This window comes from Dioscorea cayenensis, chromosome 8 (genome assembly GCF_009730915.1).
Source record: "Dioscorea cayenensis subsp. rotundata cultivar TDr96_F1 chromosome 8, TDr96_F1_v2_PseudoChromosome.rev07_lg8_w22 25.fasta, whole genome shotgun sequence".
NCBI classification, from domain to species: domain Eukaryota; kingdom Viridiplantae; phylum Streptophyta; class Magnoliopsida; order Dioscoreales; family Dioscoreaceae; genus Dioscorea; species Dioscorea cayenensis.
Window position 1 is genome coordinate 13,937,036 of NC_052478.1, and position 5,262 is coordinate 13,942,297.

The 5,262-nt window shown below is 48.3% G+C and overlaps 1 non-coding gene across 1 annotated transcript; it reads left to right on the plus strand.

The window, feature by feature from the left end:
- The first annotated feature begins 4,276 nt into the window (after positions 1–4,276).
- Positions 4,277–4,383, plus strand: LOC120268070. The gene has a single exon (XR_005538741.1). It is a non-coding gene; the product is annotated as a small nucleolar RNA R71 (small nucleolar RNA).
- The last annotated feature ends 879 nt before the right edge of the window (positions 4,384–5,262 follow it).

Below are 5,262 nucleotides of genomic sequence, written 5' to 3' on the forward strand. Positions count from 1 at the left end.
GAATCACGTTTTGGTTCTCCAAGATAGTAGCAGCGGCAGCCTCGAGTTGAGCCGAGGCTCATGTACTCGAGAGGTAGATGACTACGGATCGGGTGGATGCTATCGGTCTTTGCCCGGTGATCACAGGGCTCAGCTGCGAGATGGTGCCTCTGCGTGGCCTCGGCCACGCTCCTCGTCGTCCTCGGAAGGCGACTCCACTGAGTGCGTATCCACACGAGCTCATCGTCTCACAATGCCCATCAAGCGGAGAGTAACCAAACCCTAATGGTATTGAGCTCTTGACCCTCTCCTCGCCCATCGACCCAGAGGCGGATCGGACCCATCTTGAACATAAGGCAGGTGATATAGGGGTCCCTGAACAATGCTCCCAACCGTGAGGTACTCACTCACGATGGCGAAAGTAATCGGCGACCACAAATCCCTAGGTGGAGGGACTCCATGGACCATGGAATGGAGGTACAAAAGATACATCTGCGAAGTGAACCCGGTACCATCTCCCCAGACACATCAGCGACCGGCTGAGAAGCTGCGTGAATGTACACTGCGCCGGTCGAGTGAGGCATGAGAGCCTTCGGCGGCTGGAGAATATTGTGACCGCCCGCATAAATCATGGAAAAATTTGGCCCTTGATGATACCATGAGGGTAATCGGTGAGGAGTCAGTGTGTACTCGATAGTATCGATATAGTCTGATCGTATAACCCAAGATATATCGAGAACTGGGTCAAAAGACATCCCATCTTGGTGAACAAAGGCTCGGGAAAGCGAGATGGCATCCTCACGTGTCAAAAGCGGTATCAAGCTGCATCACGATCGAAGGAAAAGCGAGGCAAGAACCTCCAAGGTGGTATCTCGTCGGCGGGCTCTGAATAGCAAGCAATCGGGACCCAACCTCCCACACTAACTAGCTCTCGACCTCTTCGACCAAGACCAATATCCTCTAGTGCGTCCCGGTTAATAAATCGTGATTGTCCAATCTTGAGATTACGGAGCGCTCGAGCAGTTCTTGATGAGCGGGGTCGAGAATTCCCTCTTGGTGGTGGAGTCGGCTCCCACGTCATGGCGAGGACGTTTACGAGCCAATCTCTTGAGTCCCAGCGGTGCCATATCTGCGAGAAAACGTGTAAAAACATCGATCGGCATGTATACGGTGTAAGCAGGGGACTGCGCGAGGCGGCGAGTCGGGAGAAAGCGAGGGCCATTCGGCCTGCATCCGAGCCAGCAGGCGGCGTGGGCGCGTGCTACTGTCGGCCCGAGGGGCGCGCCCGCGTGGGTTATGCCACGCGGTGCGCAGCTGCAGACTAGACGGCTTTGGCGAGCACCGCGCCCGACGCGGCATGCCAGCGGGCGCGTGGCGGCGAGGCGTCTTGCTGGTGGCGACTGGCGGCAGCGGCGCTGCGCGGCTTGACCCGCGCGAGCGCGTGGGCGACCCGGTGCGCGCGACCCGGCCGGTGCGCGCCCTCGCGCCCCGACCGCAGCGGGCGCGTGGTCGGGAGTCGCGTCTCGGCCAAAGGGGGCCGCAGCGGGCGGCGTGGCTCGCAGCCGGCGGCGTGGCCCTGCTGGTCTGTCGTGGCGGCCGCAGCGGGCGTGTGGGCAAGCCACGCGCCCGCGTGGGCGCCCGACTCCGGCGATTTCGCCGGAGTTTCCGCCTCACATAAATCATTCTCAAGCATTCATTGGGTGTCTAACATGATTTCCTATGAAAAATAGCACACAAATACCATGAAAACTCCTTGAAAATGACCTTGAAGAACATGGAAAGGGTGGGAGAAAGTGAGAGCTTACCGGAGCAAATTGGAGAAGAAAAATCGGTGCAAACTCCGGCAAATCACGTCTAATCCCCCAAGGAATTGAAAACAAATGGTTTTAGAGATCAAAACTTGATTTTATAGGAGTGAAAAAAATTGGAAGATGAAAGGGTTCTTTAAAATGGAAGATGAAAAATAGTGCCCTTTCACATTCTTATAGGCACATGGGGGTGTGGATTTGCCACTCCCCCGCGTGGGTACTGTACACGACCGCGTGGAAATTCCACGCGGCCGCGTGGGCTGCAGAATTTTTGCAGACAGTCCACTAAGGCCTAAAACTCCAAATTGACACCAACTGTTCAACATTTAACATTGGAAACACCCTAAACCATGTCATACACATGAAAAATAATGCATATCACCGAAAAAAATTTCATGAAAACACCCGAGCAAACAACAAAAAAATTGATTAAGGCACACACTCATGAAATTATTCTGCGAGAATTAAATTTCAAGTCTAAAAAAACTAACTAAAAACTTGGGTTTGCCTCCCAAGAAGCGCTTGTTTAACGTCACTAAGCTTGACGTACCTCTCCTTACCTTATGGTGGATCATAAAGATGTAAAACCTCTTTATTAGCAACCTGCACACATGATGGACAGAATTTCTGCATATTCAAGGAAAAGCTCTTAACCAAGTTACCGAATGAGGGAATGTCGCGCTCTCCCTGTGTGTGCTTGTCTCCTATTGTAATGGAGCGCTTCCGGTGACGATGTCTCGACCTCTTAACTCGGCTAAAAATCTGTTCCATGAATCCTCCTTGTGGTTGCTCCTTGAGGACTTGTTCCGTACAAATTTTTAATTGTGCCTCTTCCATGTCCGGCCATTCCTCATATGGATCCGGATATAACAATTCCTGCAAGTATTCATTAGAAATCTCATCATTGACATCAATAAAATAACAAGAATCATCAAAGTCAAGAGAGTGCTTCATTGCTTGACAAGGCGATATGTGATCTTGTCCTCTCAATACATAGCGTCATCTCTCCTCCATCCATGTCGATGAGTGCCTTGGAGGTGCGTAAGAACGGTCTCCCCAGAATTAATGGCACCTCCGCATCTTCATCAACATCTAACACAACAAAATCTGTAGGAAAAATATACTTGTCAACCTTCACTAAAAACATCTTCGATTATACCTCTAGGATGACGAGCGGAGACGATCGGCCCGGTGCGAGAGTCATCTGGGTCAGACGTGGCTCTCCCAAACCCAATTTACGAAATAATGCGTATGGCATAACATTAATACTAGCTCCCGAGATCGGCCAAAGCTTTTTCTTCCCCCAAACCTCCGATTGCACATGGTATGATGAAACACCCGGATCTTTCATTTTTGTTTGGCAAGTTTTTACGAAGCATTGCCGAACAATTACCTTCTAATACCACGACCCACACTTTCCTCCATCTTCCTCTTGTTGGTTAAGAGGTCCTTCAAGAACTTTGCATAGCGAGACATTTGAGACAACGCCTCTACAAAGCGGAATGTTTATGTGTAGTTGTTTGAATAGATCAGAAATTTCCTGTTTTGCTCATCAACTTGGTCTTTCTTCAAACGCGCGGATAGGAATTCTTGGAGAAAATGAAGGGAAGGCACTGCTGGCCCCTTTTTCCTTGTCTTGCACCCTATCCCTTGGTCAGTTCTTGTGGATTTTTCAGCGAGTCTTCCCGATTGGGGATTTTTGGCTTGAAGAATTTCAGAATTATTCTCAGTGACACCCTTTTTCTTGGAGCCCTCGACCACTTCTCAAGGTGATCGCTTTCACTAGCTCTCTTGGGTTAGTCTCGGTGTTACTCGAGCAAGCTTCCAATAGGTCTCTCCGCTAATGATTTTTGCTATTTGCCCAACTTGATTCTCCAAATTATGTAAAGAAGCGGTGTGATTACGGAGTGTTGCCTCTATGTTTTTGGAACCTTGTGTCGGTTGATTGAATAAACTTCGACAAAACCCTTTCCGATTCGAAACTCTTTCCGGAATCGAAGGTGTTTGCTGAAATCCAAGTGGAGCAGCGGCCTTTTGCTGCCCTTGATTTCCCCATGAAAGATTTGGGTGGCTTCTCCACCCTTGGTTGTAGGTATTGCTGTAGGGGTTCCCTTGTACTCTTCCCGAATTACCCACAAAATCAACTTGTTCAATTTGAGATAGGACAATCGGATGGCATGTGTGCACCCCCACAACCATCACAACTTGTGATTGAGGCTACCTTCGATGAAGTCAAAGTATCCAACTTCTTGCTTAGTGCCTCGACTTGGGCTGCTAAGGATGTAACCGCATCAATCTCATGGAGCCCAGCCACCTTCTTCTTTTTCCTTGCATTCCATTGATAGCTATTCAATCCCATTTCCTCAATTAGTTGTCGGGCTTGCTCGGGGATTTTGTTTCCCATTGTCCCTCCCGCGGCGGCATCAAGGAGTTGCTTGGTACTCGAGTTCAACCCATTGTAAAATGATTGAATAACCATCCACTCGGGGAACCTGTGTTGTGGACACTTCCGCAAAAGGTCTTTGAAACGCTCCCAAGTTTCAAATAAGGATTCAAGCTCTATCTGAGCAAACGAAGATATTTCATTGCTGAGCTTTGCCGATTTACCGGAGGAAAATACCTTCGAGGAAAGCCTCAACCATCTCGTCCCACGTTGTGATAGAAGCTCGTGGCGTTGAATGAAGCCATTGCTTGGCTCTTCCCTTCAATGAAAAAGGGAACGCTCTCAATCGGATTGCATCATCCGAGACTCCATTGATCTTTAACATATCACAAACTTCGAGGAAGTTCTCAATATGACTATTTGGGTCTTCATCGGCTAACCCATTGAAGCATGCGAGTTGTTGAACCATCCGAATAAAACCCGGCTTTAACTCAAAAATTTTTGGGCAGCTACGGTGGCCTAACAATGCTGATTGTGTCCCACGAATTGTAGGTCTAGCAAAATCTGATAATGTCCTTTGTTTCCCCTCTTGTTCAGCCATATTTTCTGATCTTTCGATATCTATTTCAGCTGGAGAGTCTCGTTCTTGTACAGGGTTCCTTGCCCCTTCTACGAAATCTTCGTTCAATTTACGGGTCCTCTTCAACCAATGTCGAGAGGGTTCCCTCGGGTCATAACACTGAAGTTGAAATCAATAAAAAGAAACAATGAGAACGGCGAAAAGAAAGAAATATGAAATAGAAAAAAACAAATAAAAAAATGTGAATGACTAAAGTAATCAAGTCCTAGTGTTCCTAATATCCCGTTCCCCGGCAACGGTGCCAAAAACTTGACACGTCCGAATATGCGTGCGTGAATCGCAAGTGTACGGGTGTCGAGTAATAATTACCGGTGAGTCGGGTGAGTCGAATCCACGAGGAGCGGAAGTACTAGTAATAACCACTTCTCAATTATCTAGTCGGAATCGGTTAATATAATGGAGTGAACTAATTGCAAGCAAAAGCAAACAAGTATGCAAGAAATAAAGTAGAA